Source organism: Schistocerca cancellata, chromosome 3, assembly GCF_023864275.1.
Source record: "Schistocerca cancellata isolate TAMUIC-IGC-003103 chromosome 3, iqSchCanc2.1, whole genome shotgun sequence".
Taxonomy (NCBI): Eukaryota; Metazoa; Arthropoda; class Insecta; order Orthoptera; family Acrididae; genus Schistocerca; species Schistocerca cancellata.
The window spans coordinates 157,774,628-157,791,782 of record NC_064628.1 but is presented as its reverse complement, the minus strand read 5'-3'; the positions used below and the strand labels follow the sequence as shown (position 1 = coordinate 157,791,782).

The 17,155-nt window shown below is 45.3% G+C and overlaps 1 long non-coding RNA gene across 1 annotated transcript in view; it reads left to right on the top strand.

The window, feature by feature from the left end:
• The first annotated feature begins 274 nt into the window (after positions 1-274).
• The window catches only part of LOC126176297 (uncharacterized), a 186,966-nt gene continuing 170,085 nt past the window's right edge, over positions 275-17,155 (top strand). Inside the window, exon 1 of the long non-coding RNA XR_007535640.1 lies at positions 275-382. This is a non-coding gene — a long non-coding RNA (uncharacterized LOC126176297). The remainder of the gene's footprint in view (positions 383-17,155) is intronic.

Below are 17,155 nucleotides of genomic sequence, written 5' to 3'. Positions count from 1 at the left end.
AATTTTCTCATTGTTTTCCAGGTCGAAAACGTGCACCTTTGTGGATCCATCGGCTGCCAAAGGTCGCGATGCACGCGATTCGGGCGTGTAATGCGCTGTTTTGCGGCGATTGACTCCTATTGAACGGCGGGCAGGAGCCGGCGAAGGTCGCCCCCCTCCAGCGCCCTCCTCCTCGGCCGGCTCCGCGGCCGTGCGGAGAGGCCCCGTGACGTACACCCGTGTTACTATGCAGACTTCGGCCGCTGATAGTCGCCATGTCACTTGTGCAACATCACTGCAGCTTCGGCGGAGGAGACTCTTGGAATAAACCGCTGCCACGTCGTCCGCTGCCCTGGGATAAAGCAGCAGGGTGTAAATTGGACGCGTACAAGTCGCAGTTTCGGTAAGTAATCAGTTAACGACGCACTACTGCTGCGCTTTTGCTGTCACCGCTTTAATGGGACTGCTTTCTCTGCCTCGACTTACAGATTATTTCACTGTCTGCAGCCCGCCTTTTCTGTGCATGCTAAATGTGTGTTTAAAATCGCTAGATTTGCAAACAGGGACTATGTTACGCTTGATTAATCATCAGTGCAAATTATCGAATTACGTAGTGATTACAGAGAATCTTTGTAACGGATCTCGTCCTCTTGATAAATTCGCGTAATGCTAGCTTCCACGACGTTAACGTTCATTTGTAGGCGAGATCATTTTTCGTATCAAAAAGTACAGTGGTTCCAATTTCATTGTGCATACGTAACTGTTTTTCTGCTTTGCTTCATTTGCTTTCCAACAATGTAAATTTCATTGCAGAGGTAAAAAAATGGCGTCGCTTGTGATACATGTAAGTAAGGAGAAAAAATGTTTTGCTTAGTGGAAACGAAGTGCAATGCCATGTACGTAGGCGCTTAAAAATGTGGGACCCAATTTTTCAAGCTGTCATATAGTAGTCGCTATTGGTAATTGTAAAGACAACATTCAGAGAAGGAAGTAGTGATTTGCCCAGTACAGCAGTGACAGCTTTCACTTCATGTTATGAACAAGTGTTATATTAATAAATGTGCACCAACAATGATGCTATGGTAAACGGGTTGAGTAGCGTTGACAGATGTGTGGCTGGAGCACGTGGTTGCGGGGGTGTGAGGCGCTAGCCGATGCTGCCCTGCGCGCGTTGCGGCGAGCAGCCCTGCTGACGTGTGCCCTGCAAGGGCCGCATCGCCCCAGGCCGAGACGCGCCACGCGGCCCATGCCACATGTCTGGTCGGCACACCCATACCTTGCTGCGAGCACGCTCTTTCCATACTCTCACCTGTTACGCGCCAAATTGTTTCCGCCCCTCGTCACGCCATTGCTGGAAGAATCTTGTCTCTTAATCGCTAAAGTTTTGTAATAGTTTCGAGCTTCCGTAAATTTGGAGTGCAATGAAAATCGTGCAAATTTGCGTTTTATTTTCTGGGAACCAGACGTGACATTGTTATTGTCTATAGCTCGCTGAGAATACGCAGGCGCAATCGCCTAGACGATACGCGATGGGTGAATGCCATATCGCTAGTTCGGAGGAAGTCCGAATACAGTATGACAGTACGAATGGTCACAAGTTTGTTTGAGCCATTGGGAGAGGCGGCACAGAGATGGTGAAAACCTGATGCAACAGACGCTTGAAGGTAGACGTAAACCATCCCGTGAAAGTCTACGATGTTACGAGTACCAGTATTAAGTGAGAAATCTAGGCATACACTAGGCTGTAACCTTCCTACGTATAGCTCCCATTGGGATCGAAAAGTTTAGACTTACTCCAGCGCGCAGAGGTCTTCAAGAAATCATTCTTCCACGCTCCATATGCTGATGGGACGGTAAGAAATGCTAAAAACTGGTGTTATGAGAAGTAGCTTCTGCCATGCACTTCACAGTGGTTTGCAGAGTATGGATGTTGATCTAGACGGGGGTCTGGGATATCTGAATGGAGAATGCTAATTTCTCCCCGTGCAGCCATCTATTGAACATGGTCTCATTTTGGTGTCAAGAGATCTTGCAAGGTAAGTGATCTGCTTAAGCTTCTTGGGTTGCAACTGCTTGCATGGGGCATGTGTGTTACTTGGGTTGGTGAAAGCAAGTTCACTAACATTATTCTACCGCAACTGAAAAGTAAATAAGATAACCCATAAAAAAATCACGAAGTTAAGTTAACCGGTCATTACACACGTCATTATGTTCATATTTCAAGGCAGTGGACTTTCATTCAGAAGGTGCGAATTTCAGATCCTTGCTGATAATCACGATACATCGTAGATTTGCGTTGGAAAACCTGACCCAATGAAGAGTACTGCCTGGATGACTCCTTTGGAAATCGCGCGCCCTTTTCAATTCCTGTCGTACACGAGCTCGTGCTACGTTGTAACGGATGAGTCGTTAAATACTAATCTGACTTATTTCCTTCTACATTATGAAACCGCTGTTTGGAGAACCGGCATCCTTACTTCTCTTCGCCGAGAGCTCACACTTAACACACGGGAAATATATGTCATTATTTTATTTGAAAGTTGCTGCAAGGTCTCTCAGATGTCACAGTTGCAGCACAGTGGTTCTTCACCCTCTTTGCCACAAGTTCTGAGAAGTATGTGTCGTTTCCAGTCGATAAATACATGCAGTGTCTTAGAAAGGAACGAGTTTGCATTGTCTATCCCATCTCAATGTAGATTCACCTGTTCGATGATGAGGGAATAACGTTTTCAGTATGGACACTGATATATGGCAGCATTGCACGCTGTTGAGACGATTTAAGCGCATGACAATGCGTTCTGATCGTTCAGTTCCGGCACGCAGTTCGGAGCTCTTGAAGTATGGCAAATAAGCGATTATCAATTCGGAGTCCCCAGCTCCGCTGCCACTCCGTCAGTGGCTGTCTCGAGGACTATGCCTCAGGTTCACAGCAAGAAGCCAAAGAGGAAGAAAATGTAATGACGAACAACGGCGTGTATCGAGACCGCTGTTGCAAGTAGCAACACCATTTATAAGCCGACCCCCTCGCCAGACCTCACTTCCGTGTGATGAACACGAGGTATGACTCAAGACTAAAGTATGTAATCAGCGTCTAACCTGTTTACATACTATTTCTTTCACGTTTTCCAATGTCGCTTTTTCACTCCCCATTAGCCAATCTTAGCTGTGACTGAATCCAGACACGAAGTACCGGAACAGTTGGCGCGCACGAAACTATCCAGTACTCCTTAACGTTTGTCGAGAATGCGGTTGACGCTTATTGAGAGGTAGAGCCAAGTTCGTGTGGTAAGGATACAACGTATTACTCACGCGCCGAATTAGAATTTGCGTTAATGCTCGTAGGAAATTTAAACGTGGAAACAAGCAATGATGTATTGGTCGTCTTATCCAATACGTATCTCTGGAAGTGAATCACTACGTACAAAGTATGATGTAGCTACGTACAAAGTATGATGTAGATAAATTTTTTTGTCAATTCAGTGTGAATATCTTTGTGATACATTCGCACAAAGGAAAGGATAATCACTTGAAAGGCTTCAGATCACGGAGGAGTTATGTCAGCCGTCGGAAATATCACGAGTGTCAGCTCTCCGCCGTGAGATGAAGAGCTCTTTTCCTGTAGAGATGAACTTACAAGGGGAACTGAATTGACTGTATAGAGAGATGCGAGGAATAAAACGCCGAAGTAATATACCGCGTCGGATTTTGGCCGTCGGTGCGCTCTATCGAGTCAGCTTTATTGCCAGACTCTTCGCTTGCAGCAATTTGAATCGCGTTTTGGCAGCTTTTTCATCACGGAGGCTCAGCAGAGTACTTGAAACACACAACGGGGCGGTCCCAATGCAGAGCGGCTGCGAAGGAAGGCGCGAAAGCAGCGTCGGCGCGGCCCGCCGACTGTGAGAAGTGGCGGCTGGCGGGCCGGACCCGCCGCATTATAATGTGTGCCAAATTGAAAGCTGGGGCCAGGGGCCTCCAGGGTAGTTAGCACCGCTCGCTGCCAGCCGGCTGCGGCCCCGGCCGCACCGCAGCATGCAGCGGTTTTTGCCCCAGCGATCTGCGGCGTCTCTGAGCCGCGCCTCGTGGGTGCGTGGTCTGGGACGTCTCTGTCAGGGAAGTCCAGGCACCGGCAACTCCCCGTAGGTGGAAAGCGGGGCAACTGTCTCAAGGAATGCCCATTACGATCTTTTTTCTAGGTATGTAGCAGCAAAAGAGAAGAAAAAAGGGGTGGGAAGTGAGGTCATTAGAAATCAAGCGCCACGTCGGTTGAAGAATGGAGTGGGTGATGGCCGTAATCTATTCTTAGAAAAACACAATCATTCTTCTCCATTTTGAGGAAGACCTAAACGAGTGTGGAACTGAACTCTGCTCGTCCCGTATATGACTCTCAAAGTCTCAACCTTTCGGATGTCCCAATCGGTTTTGTGCAGATGCATTCCGTGAAATGAGCGAAGTTATGTCAGATTTGTGTGTTCCTGATCTTCGCCATGACGCTTCATGTCATTTGAAATATTTTTCATCTAGCTTCTAGTCCAGTCACGAATTCAAGCAGTTCAGTGTAGTCGGAGAGCTCTTACCTCTCCGTACTCATCAGTACGTTAAATTGTTTCTATATTTATGTGTAACTTGCTCAGTACATCAAACGGATGTTATGAGGCTAACCGCTGTATGCAGATTACGTGAGGTACCTGTGAGATCTGTCACTGGGTTCGTATTTCGTTTTAACACTACATTTTTGTATAGTGTACAACAGTGAGTGTCAAGTTTCATGCATAGTTTTGGCAGAGTATAAAGTTGCAAGCATAAAAAATTAAATCAGGGTTAGCAAAGTAACTGAATTCTAACTAAACTATACGTTTCAAATATATAAATGATAAAAAGGAATGATGAACGGATAAGAAACCAAGCAGACGAAACTACATGTTTTTCGAACAGTACACACCATAAATTGATCCCAAATTATGAAGCAAAATAAAGCTGCATGCACGTGAAAATATGTGGAAATCAAGGAGTGTGACGTGGATCCTAATATTAAAAATGAAGTAGAAATGTCTTCCAAAGTATCGTGGCGAAGAGGGCAGCATAGTCTCCTGTGGAGCTGGATAATAGGCCATCCACTCCACAGAATGTTGTATTCCATCAGGTACTTCTTGATGGGTGGGAAAGTAGGAAGGCGTATCATAAAACGTAGGGTAAATCGGCGGATGGTGAGTGTGGCTTCTCCTGTGGCCCAAGTACAACCCAAGGGAGCGTCTGTGAGGGCCAGAGTGGCGGGGGTCGTCGTTTGGGCCAAGTCCCGGTTTTCTCTACAGAGTGGATCTCAGCTTGCACTTGTATAGAGAGAACCGTCCAGCCAGTTGGAAGTGGAGCTGGAGGTAAAGACACAGGTGCCATAGTGTGAGAGAACACCTAAGTGAGAGGACTCGCAGATACGTAGATCCACCACTGATGAGAGATGACCGTTGATTCTTGGGCAACCATATTAAGATGTTCATCACAGAAACGTCATTCTGGTCCAGTAAAGATTCTCGGGTAAAATGTGCCGTTAGAAATAACGTGAAATCAGTCTCAATTTCAGACTTTCACGAAAGGCGTAACAGGTTAAAGTCGTTTTTCATCAGGTAACATGGATTTTCCGGTAAGTAAATACGATTTTCGCCAGCTGCTTCTTAACGCTTTATTAAAGGTACAAAGATGGTTTCATTGATTGACATAGCCGTCTCTGCACGATAAAGAAATTGGATGGTTGGTAACAAGACAAAGTATTAAACCAAAGCGAAAAAACTGATAGCTGCATGGAGGTATAACCACTCGTGGGGTGACAATTATTGAACTATATTAAAAAAAATTAACTGGTTACAAACTACTGCGTGCACACACTTTATTCAACATGTAAAAGTGACTACAGATATTCGGATTTAGGTTGTGACATGTTCGACATACCTGGCATCATTGGCGACGATGTAGTGCAGACGGATACCGGAATTCTGCATGACCCGCTGGAGTGTCGGAGCATCGATGCTGTCGTTGACCTCCTGAATGGCTGTGTCCAGCTCATCAATGGTTTTGGGGCTAGTGCTGTACATCTTGTCTTTAACATATCCCATGAAAAGGAGTCGCATGTGTTCAGATCCGGAGAATATGGCGGGCAATCGAGATCCAAGCCACTGGCCCAGAGCCAGAATGCGGTCCCGAAAGTGCTCCTCAAGGACTTCACTCTCCTGCTTCGATGGGGTCGAGCTCCGTCTTGCATGAACCATATCTTGTCGAAATCAGGGTCACTTTGGATAATGGGGATGAAATCATCTTCCAAATCCTTCACATTCGGTAGTCATCGTGCCATCAAGGAATATCGCACCCATTATTCCATCATCTACATCTACATTTATACTCCGCAAGCCACCCAACGGTGTGTGGCGGAGGGCACTTTACGTGCCACTGTCATTACCTCCCTTCTCTGTTCCAGTCGCGTATGGTTCGCGGGAAGAACGCCTGTCTGAAAGCCTCCGTGCGCTCGAATCTCTCTAATTTTACATTCGTGATCTCCTCGGGAGGTATAAGTAGGGGGAAGCAATATATTCGATACCTCATCCAGAAACGCACCCTCTCGAAACCTGGCGAGCAAGCTACACCGCGATGCAGAGCGCCTCTCTTGCAGAGTCTGCCACTTGAGTTTGCTAAACATCTCCGTAACGCTATCACGGTTACCAAATAACCCTGTGACGAAACGCACCGCTCTTCTTTGGATCTTCTCTATCTCCTCCGTCAACCCGATCAGGTACGGATCCCACACTGATGAGCAATACTCAAGTATAGGTCGAACGAGTGTTTTGTAAGCCACCTCCTTTGTTGATGGACTACATTTTCTAAGGACTCTCCCAATGAATCTCAACCTGGTACCCGCCTTACCAACAATTAATTTTATATGATCATTCCACTTCAAATCGTTCCACACGCATACTGCCTGATATTTTACAGAAGTAACTGCTACCAGTGTTTGTTCCGCTATCATATAATCATACAATAAAGGATTCTTCTTTCTATGTATTCGCAATACATTACATTTGTCTATGTTAAGGGTCAGTTGCCACTCCCTGCACCAAGTGCCTATCCGCTGCAGATCTTCCTGCATTTCGCTACAATTTTCTAATGGCTGCAACTTCTCTGTATACTACAGCATCATCCGCGAAAAGCCGCATGGAACTTCCGACACTATCTACTAGGTCATTTATATATATTGTGAAAAACAATGGTCCCAAAACACTCCCCTGTGGCACGCCAGAGGTTACTTTAACGCCTGTAGACGTCTCTCCATTGATAACAACATGCTGTGTTCTGTTTGCTGAAAATTCTTCAATCCAGCCTCACAGCTGGTCTGATATTCCGTAGGCTCTTACTTTGTTTATCAGGCGACAGTGCGGAACTGTATCGAACGCCTCCCGGAAGTCAAGGAAAATGGCATCTACCTGGGAGCCTGTATCTAATATTTTCTGGGTCTGATGAACAAATAAAGCGAGTTGGGTCTCACACGATCGCTGTTTCCGGAATCCATGTTGATTCCTACAGAGTAGATTCTGGGTTTCCAAAAACGACATGATACTCGAGCAAAAAACATGTTCTAAAATTCTACAACAGATCGATGTCAGAGATGTAGGTCTATAGTTTTGCGCATCTGCTCGACGACCCTTCTTGAAGACTGGGACTACCTGTGCTCTTTTCCAATCATTTGGAACCTTCCGCTCCTCTAGAGACTTGCGGTACACGGCTGTTAGAAGGGGGGCAAGTTCTTTCGCGTACTCTGTGTAGAATCGAATTGGTATCCTATCAGGTCCAGTGGACTTTCCTCTGTTGAGTGATTCCAGTTGCTTTTCTATTCCTTGGACACTTATTTCGATGTCAGCCATTTTTTCGTTTGTGCGAGGATTTAGAGAAGGAACTGCAGTGCGGTCTTCCTCTGTGAAACAGCTTTGGAAAAAGGTGTTTAGTATTTCAGCTTTACGCGTGTCATCCTCTGTTTCAATGCCATCATCATCCCGGAGTGTCTGGATATGCTGTTTCGAGCCACTTACTGATTTAACGTAAGACCAGAACTTCCTAGGATTTTCTGTCAAGTCGGTACATAGGATTTTACTTTCGAATTCACTGAACGCTTTTCGCATTGCCCTCCTTACGCTAACTTTGACATCGTTTAGCTTATGTTTGTCTGAGAAGTTTTGGCTGCGCTTAAACTTGCAGTGAAGCTCTCTTTGCTTTCGCAGTAGTTCCCTAACTTTGTTGTTGAAACACGGTGGGTTTTTCCCGTCCCTCACAGTTTTACTCGGCACGTACCTGTCTAAAACGCATTTTACGATTGCCTTGAACTTTTTCCATGAACACTCAACATTGTCAGTGTCGGAACAGAAATTTTCGTTTTGATCTGTTAGGTAGTCTGAAATCTGCCTTCCATTACTCTTGCTAAACAGATAAACCTTCCTTCCTTTTTTTTTTTATATTCCTATTAACTTCCATATTCAGAGATGCTGCAACGGCCTTATGATCACTGATTCCCTGTTCTGCACTTACAGAGTCGAAAAGTTCGGGTCTGTTTGTTATCGGTAGGTCCAAGATGTTATCTCCACGAGATGGTTCTCTGTTTAATTGCTCGAGGTAATTTTCGGGCATTGCACCCGTTGAGGGTGAAGAGACCTCTCGATCGCGAAATGCGGATTCTCAGTCCCTCAAATGCACCAATTTTGCTTATTGACCAACCCATTCAAATGAAAGTGGGCTTCGTCGCTGGATCGTACCAACCATGCTCGTACTAATTCCCATCACGTCGCGCGGACAACCGTGCAGTTTGAGCGTCCTAACGCAGACCGTTCAGAAGTTACGACGATTTTATTTCATATAGTTCAATAATTGTCACCCTGTAATTTGGAAATGTCCAAATTGTACCAGAGTGAGCATTTGCCTATCCTTCACGATACACTCGACAAATGAAAGAACTTTAGAGCTTCTTACCGTTGTGCTCGTTCTTACAGTACAAGCTCAGTCGCTGATCTGCTTTGCTTGTACGCAGCAATTTCATTTCAGGGTTTTCTTTTGTACTGACCAAATAGTTTACTTTTACTATATGCGACTACAATTCTTTTAAGTGCTGTGCTATTCTGCAGCTCCCAAAATGCGAACCAAATTAATTATCGCAACGTATAGATGTCATGCATGTTATATACAGACAAATAAAAACTAGTCGTTATGAGGTACTTGCGCTTCAAATTAAGCTCAGTGTAGCTAAAACACTAGTTACACCGTCAGTTTGGACATCCTGTTCCGCTAAAGAATTAACTAAAAGCGGCATTCGTCTTTAACAATTGATATACAATGCTGCTCAGCAACGCCTTGTCAAGAAATACAATTTGGTTTTGGTACCACACTGATTAATAAACCCATTAAGAGGACTGAAAACAGAACTGTTTTGGTTTTGGCGATCTGATGTGTCTACTGACCATGGAAAGACGTCGGAGATACAGACATTAACAAATGCATCGTATAATTTGCTCGGAAAAAAGTTTTCAACCGGCTGTGAATGTGCATAGGCTTAAAGTCGGTGGGAAAAGATCTATGAATGCACCATGAAACTTATTCGAAGATTTACTGAGTATTTACAGCTTGGTAACATTAGATATCGTGTTTCTCCACCCTAGACCTCGTAGCGTACTTGGATCATCGTTGGCACGGTGTCTACAAAAAGGGTGAGACAAACTGACATTACTGCTACAGCCTGTCCCTCTCTTAGACGAAGGCCATCCTGTGGTCACCCAGTTGTTGAAGAGAGTTCCTAAGACGACGCGGCATGAGTATCAATTAGTCCCAAGCACGCTAGGTCGCGTTCATTCAGCAGATAACGCAGGCCGTTCATCTCCTGTGATTCCTGGCGATTGGAGGAAAATTTTCTTGAGACGGGTGTGATGTGTTGCTCCGGACAAAATATTGGAAGATCTCGTCCAGATACAGTACTGTCTTCTAGTTACCCGTAACCCTCGACATCGATGAACCCAGTCAAGACTTCCGTACATGATACCGACCCAAAATATGACTGATTCACCTTCGTGCCAAACCCGTGGGACTACATACCTGAGACGTACATTGCTACCGACCGCTTTCACACTTGTCTATGACAGATGATCAGGCGCCAGACAAATCTTGCACTCGTCGCCGAAGACAACCCGATTCCATCCTAGGAGCACTGCGGTGTCGGCGAAGGGACGGGGGCATTGTTGTGCTGTTGGTAGTAATTGACACCCAGAGGTCAAATTTATGGTGTGGAGACGGTTGAGTACTCTCTGGGTCGACGCAGACATCCAAAAAATTAATAAGTAGTTCTGTTGCATTCCCCTCGGTGGACCTGCTAGCAATAATTACTAGGTAGCTGTCTTCAGCTGGTGTTCATGACTGCAAGCGATCGCTATGTGGCAGATCTTCGATGTTCTCTGCCTCGTGGAAGAAGTTGGTTATTCGAATTATGTAGCTGCGGTGCAAGCCAATATCGCGGACAATCTCCGTGCCGAAATCCGTATGCACGTTTTAAGCTCGAAACGACCTGTCGAACCATGTTTACACACTGAATAGTGCATCCAAGCCGCATTGTCCCGTCCAGGATTGGAGAGACAGCGCGTTCTTGTGAACTGCAGGTTCACTTTTACATCCATCGCACATGAAGCGGTACGTATTGCTGCACTGTTGGTCAGAGGTTTCCAATTTAAACCAAGCAAGTCACGAGGGCGTTGCAAATTTTGAGCCGTTTATATCGTGGGGTTTTTCCTGAAGTACATTAAGATTGAAGCATTTCGTGTCACTCCACCCCACCAGGACTTTTCTGCGTGGTGTCCCATTTGCGTATCACCATTATAGAAAGTTTCATGTAAGTACAGAATATGTTGTGAAGGGATTGCTCACTTGCCAGCTGTCACACACAGGAGCAGTGACTTTTATAGATATGAGTGGTGTCTGTTTTGTCGAACATGTGCCACACAACAGACACCACACATGTCTATATACCTATAGCCGCGACCGCAGTTTGAAAAAGTGTCAGTGCGGATGCACGACCAACGTCCGAACTGCAACGGAAATCAGAAGCCTGCTAGTAGGGGGTTAATGGACGGGTCTCGTTGCAATGCGGCGAGTGGGAAGCTGGGAATTTGGCTCTTATGGAAAATGTGTCCGAATGGCCGAGGCGGTTAAGGCAACCGTTCTAGGGAAGGTTCGAGTCCCAGTCCAGCATAAATTTTCAACCCTCGCCGCTGCATTGCCGCAATGCCCTGTGCGTCTGGAAATTATTATTTCCTTCCTGTCTCTTTCCCATCACATGTGAACACAACCAAAATTAAGGACGGCATTTCTACATAAGCTATGCGTTTCGGCGGACGCTGTATCCCTTACTGACAGTATGGGATTTGATTCAGTGTGCATAACATACTAATCGTCGCCAGGGTATCTGAGGGGCGCAGACAAACCGTTAGTATTTGCGTTTCGTTTTACTTACATTCTTGGCTTTATAATCAAGCGTTATAATAAATGTATACAGAGAGGGCTAATATGATGCCAAAGCAATGCAGACAAAATGGTGTTGGTCATACTTCAGCAGCTGAAAGGAGGAGGTGGTCGGAAAACGGGAGAACGCACAATTCTAATGATCAATATGGATAACTAAGACTTCGCTGCTGTAGATTCCGCGATTGATAACGAGATTCCCATGTCTTCCCCCGTGAAAACTAACAACTTCCGATTTCTTCTTCCCGACAGCAGTATGTCACAGTTAGTGTCGCTGACTTTACCAAGCCACCATCGAATAACCCCGTTTAAATTATTATGCATCGCTGCCTTTCGTCCACAAATCCACTTTATACCATGTTTACAAATACGAAGGAACAAATATATTAGCTACAGCATTATTAACCAACTAAATATCCTTTTGAGCAAGAAAGCAAGCTTCCCTACAATAGCGTCTAAAAGTTAAACATAGGGAAAGAGTGCATATTTCCTGAACAGGCTATCGGAAGAGTTATTGAACTAGGATAAGGTTAATGATAGCTTATGACATTTGACATGCAGCCGTGTTCAAATTATGTTACTAGAAAAGTTTTCAAATCGAAGCTACACCTCTCCAAAAGAAAGCATTGCTGGCTGGCTGCAGTTAATCTCCCACAATGCTTTCCGGGAGACTCACTATAGGCTTCAAATCCAGAGACATCCCTGGACAGTGCAGCCGGTGGGTATGTTCACATGCGACACATTCATCCACCAGCGCAGCCCGATGTGGTCGAGTATTATTGTCCTTTATCTGCAAAAGGTCGCGAGTGTTGTTACGGTATCGAATATCTGTGCTCTTTCGTTAACCGTGTGCAACGACCATCAAGATGAGGAGCTTCGTATCCCCTTACATCATGATGCCTTCCCACACAAAGGCTTCACCGCCACCAGCACCATCACTCTCTTTCCACAGCGATCCTCTGATTTCACCAGCTGGCATTTTTCCTCGCAGATGAATGTGCGACGAAAATCATTCTGCAGACTTCCAGTAGATTTGTCTGTGGAGAGCACATTCCTCATTCATTCCTCTATTCACGATCCAATCTTCTGAGACTAGAGCACATTCCTACATTCGTTCATGAGCCAGTATCGGAGTTGCTAACTCTACAATAAATTAGAGGATCATAGCAGTGACGTGAGGGGAACACACACACACACACACACACACACACACACATACACAGTTGACATTATCAACTGTTCTGAGTCGATGACACGCGTTTTCTGAGTCGATGATACGCGGTTCGTCACGAAACTGCTGCAGTCATTTTTGCAGACAATTGCCTTACAAACGCCAGTGCATTTCGCCGTGCAGTTAATGGCAAATGTCGGACTGTTGTGGGGTGAAAACTCATGATCGCTCTTCTAGTGGCTCAATATGAACCTTCGCTAAAGCCTTAAAAAGGTACGTGTTCAAAAATCAATGAAGCCAATTTTGTGGTGTGCTCTAATCTCGGCGTCCTAGGAATCTGCAGGTTGCAAGAGGCATTACGTTGTAAACTACACGAAGGACCACAGTGTGTTTACAACGCTATGGACTTAATACTGCGGAGGTACTAGTGAGCGAGAGAAACTTACAACGATTGCTCAACCTTCGTTTTCCATTTTTGTGCAGAGGAGATAAACATCGCCTTGTTCACATTCCTTAGCACATTATCTTCAATTCCAACAGCAAAAATACAAGCTAATATTTCACACTATATCACAAATTGGCGCTAGGGATTCTTTACCTTTGACGCTCATTGCAAGAAGCAAATCCATAACTAAAAGTAATCAAAGGATCTTGACCCAGATAAGGAAACAGGAAAAGCGGGACCAACACACAGATGCACATATCTAAATCGAAGAGCGGAGATACTTGTGAGCGAGAGAAAGAGTTACTTGGTGATCGCTGTGGAGAATACTAGACGTTCCCGACAGAATTCTTCAATTTTGGCTGTAGGAAAGATGGTGTCACTACAGTCATTCGCGAACGTTTATATTGTGGGAATGTGCTTTGCGTCTAAGGACCAAACCATTTGTTTTCGTAAATAGGTACGTCAGCTGCATAGTTCAGCAATATATACACTGTCGTGGAAAACGTAAGGGTCAAAGTAACTTTCGCATCATGTGTCTTTGCCACGTAATATGGAACTTGGACCATTCATACAAAGAACTGCTACAGTATAATGCAGAAGGTAATTGAAAGGAATACGCATTCAGACGAACAGAAATGACACTTTTATTCAAAGCATATTAATATATGAAGTCTTGATAGTACCCTGGACATTGAAAAAGGCGGAGTATGGTCCTTAATAGTGTATCTGATCATCACGGATGGCGTTGCATGCTCTGCAACATGCTCGCATATTGGCCGCAAGTTGTTGTGAGGTCGTTCCATTCCTACGCCAACCCGGCTGACAACTGCATGTGGAGGCACTGCAATACCTCTCCCCAACACTCTCACCTGCTCGATAGCATTTAAGTCAGGGGAACGTGCAGACCACTCCATACACCGAATATCCTCTCGTTCCAAGAGCTCCTTCGCCTGCGCTCTTCGATGCATTGTCGTCCATAAAAATGAAGTCAGGGGCGAATGCACCCGACAAAATACGCACGCGGGGAAAGAGTACAGCGTCATAGTAACATGGACCGCTGAGTGTACCGTGTTCCTAGATTTGGAGACCATTATTCCCATTCAACATTATGCTTCCCCAGGCCATAACACCTGGACCACGAAACCGGTCATGTTCGACAACGTTCCGGGGCGCAATACGTGTTCCCACGCCTCGCCATACGAGGGTAACGCCCAGCATTGTCGAACGTGATCGTGTTGGTGGTCCAGGTGTCATGATGTAGGGAAGTATAATCTTGCGTGGACATACTGACGTCCAAATCTTGGAGCTCGGTACACTCAACGGTCAACGTTGTGACACTGTAGTCCTTCCCCAGGTGCGTATTTTGAGGGGCGCATTCGGCCCTGAGTTTATTTTTATATATGGCAATGACGACCGCATCGATCTGCGCGGGTGGAGGAGCTCTTGAAAAGAGAGGAATAAGGCCTTTTCCCCGACTTACATTGCATCGAGTACGTGCGTGATGCGTTAGGCAGGCGTACTGCATCACGTCCACATGCATCAATGACCATCGAGTAGGGTGGTGGAGGAACGGAACGCCCTACCACGAGAACATCGTGGCCAGCATGCGAGCACGTTGAGAGCACGCATCGGCGTCCGTTGTGACCACACACACTATTAAGAATCATGTCCTTTCGCAATGTCCAGGGGACCATCATAAATCGGGGTGACTTAAGCGTAATTATTGTCTTAGAATAAGAGTGTCATTGCTGCTTGTCTCGTGACATATTTTTTTACCTCCCCCCTATACTGTGGCAGTTCTTTCTTTGTACGATCTAAGTTTCATTAAGCTATGTTACTTGGCAGTGACATAGCATGTGCAGTATATGGTTCAAATGGCTCTGAGCACTATGGGACTTAACATCTGCGGTCATCAGTCCCCTAGAACTTAGAACTACTTAAACCTAACTAACCTAAGGACATCACACACATCCATGCCCGAGGCAGGATTCGAACCTGTGACCGTAGCGGTCGGGCGGTTCCAGACTGAAGCGCCTAGAGCCGCTCGGCCACACCGACCGGCTGTGCAGTTTACTTCGTCCGTAAGTTTTGCACATCATTGTACTGTTCAAAATAGTCGCGATCAGCCGGCCGATGTGGCCGGGCGGTTCTAGGCGCTTCAGTCCGGAACCGCGCTGCTGCTACGGTCGCAGGTTCGAATCCTGCCTCGGGCGTGGATGTGTGTGATGTCCTTAGGTTAGTTAGATTTAAGTAGTTCTAAGTCTAGGGGACTGATGACCTCAGATGTTGAATCCCATAGTGCTCAGAGCCATTTGAACCATTTTTTTGAGTCGCAATCAATGTTTCGGGTAGATGTTACCGGACGACCTGTTATGCAACACTTTTTAAATATCTGGAAAGTATTCTGTTAAAACTACACTATGAAATTTCGAAATAGTGCGTCTTAGTACTTTTAAACAAACATAGACTTAAAAAACAATTTGTGAACTCTGACAGACCATACTTCCGGTTTACGTGCTTTCTGCCTCTAACTGTTCTGTTCGACAGAATCGAAATGTAGTCACACATGAAATAAAACAAAAATCCAAGTAAATATTCGCTGAGTATTGTGGAAGAAGTTAAATATGTCGAGCTTGATAGATGCGTCTGTCAAAGGAACACAGCAACGGTTTGGGAAGCAAAAGTTCACGATTAACAGGCTGTGCACCAAGTCATAAGAAGGAGTGACGTGAGGGCACGTGACTCCGCTGATGTTGATCCATCCGACTGGTGGTGACTGATGTCAGCGACCTACTTGCTACTCTTTAAATGGAGCAGACTATTTGATGGCACTGGAGTCATTTGGTACCTTTCACTTTGTCATTAACAGCGCAAACCCGACACTGTACTCTATATGTACTTATTACATCCACGTGCTAATCCAGTCGAGGTGTGTGCCTGGCCTGGAGGACAGGACTGGGTCGTATTTTGCTTCGGATGTAGTTAGATTGTTTTTATATCAGAGAAAATGATACGTACAGCCATATGTGTGATAGAGGTAATAATAAACGTGTTCTCTGTGCAATTGACTAATGTGTGCTGTCTTCAATTTTGAACGGGATAGTGCAGCTTGTATACGCTGAACATATCTCGAAGTTCGTACATTACGAGTAATCTTTTAAAATTCCTATTCCCCTCTCCGAGTACGATATACAAACAGTGACAGGAAAAGAGAAGTGGTGGACATAACGTGGTTCCAATAGCTTCCAGACCTACCCTGTGCTTCGTGGCATTCTCATCCCTTAAACTGACTAGTTGCATTTAGGACGCAACGGTCCAGCTTGCGAAAGTGCCAACGGGCACAAAGACGACTGGCTGCTGGACACACCTCCCTGCTAACATTGCCACACGAGTGCACGTTTAAGCAGTATCATCACAAGACTGAACACACGAGGGACTGTTGTTTTATTACCGTACTGTTGTTTAAGATCAGTGCAGAAAGAAGTCGTCCTTAGTCGGATACTGTACGACGTGGTTGAGGGGAAGGCATGAAGCACCGAGTAGTCAAGCGGTACTCTTCTGTTTTGGATTAAGCCACAAAAATTTTGACTTTGTACTGTGGTCTGAGGACGCTGTGTTAACAACGACTTGTTGCTTTCTGTCATGACATGGTTACATGTGGAAGTGGTTTTCATCTCCTTAGTTTGATCTAAGTAGCCTACTCATCCTCAAAACCGCAGGAAGTCCATTACTTCTTGAATGTACTGGCGGTAGGAACCTGTTTTATATTTGCATTCTTTTTTTCGGGTTCTTCGTATTGCTATCTGCCTCTAAGCATAAAACATAAAATCTAATTTTGTAATCGAATTGTGTGTTTTCAGTTCCGAGTAAAAATGCGTAGTGAAAAATTAAGCTGAGCTGTAAAGATATGAAGAAATCCCAACAAAAATAATTGTCGATGGCTCTGCCCCGAATACCTCTAATACGCAGGTCATGACAGCGTTTCCCAGTGCGTACGTTGTGCCAGAACATTTACAGTTCCTCGATTCGTAATA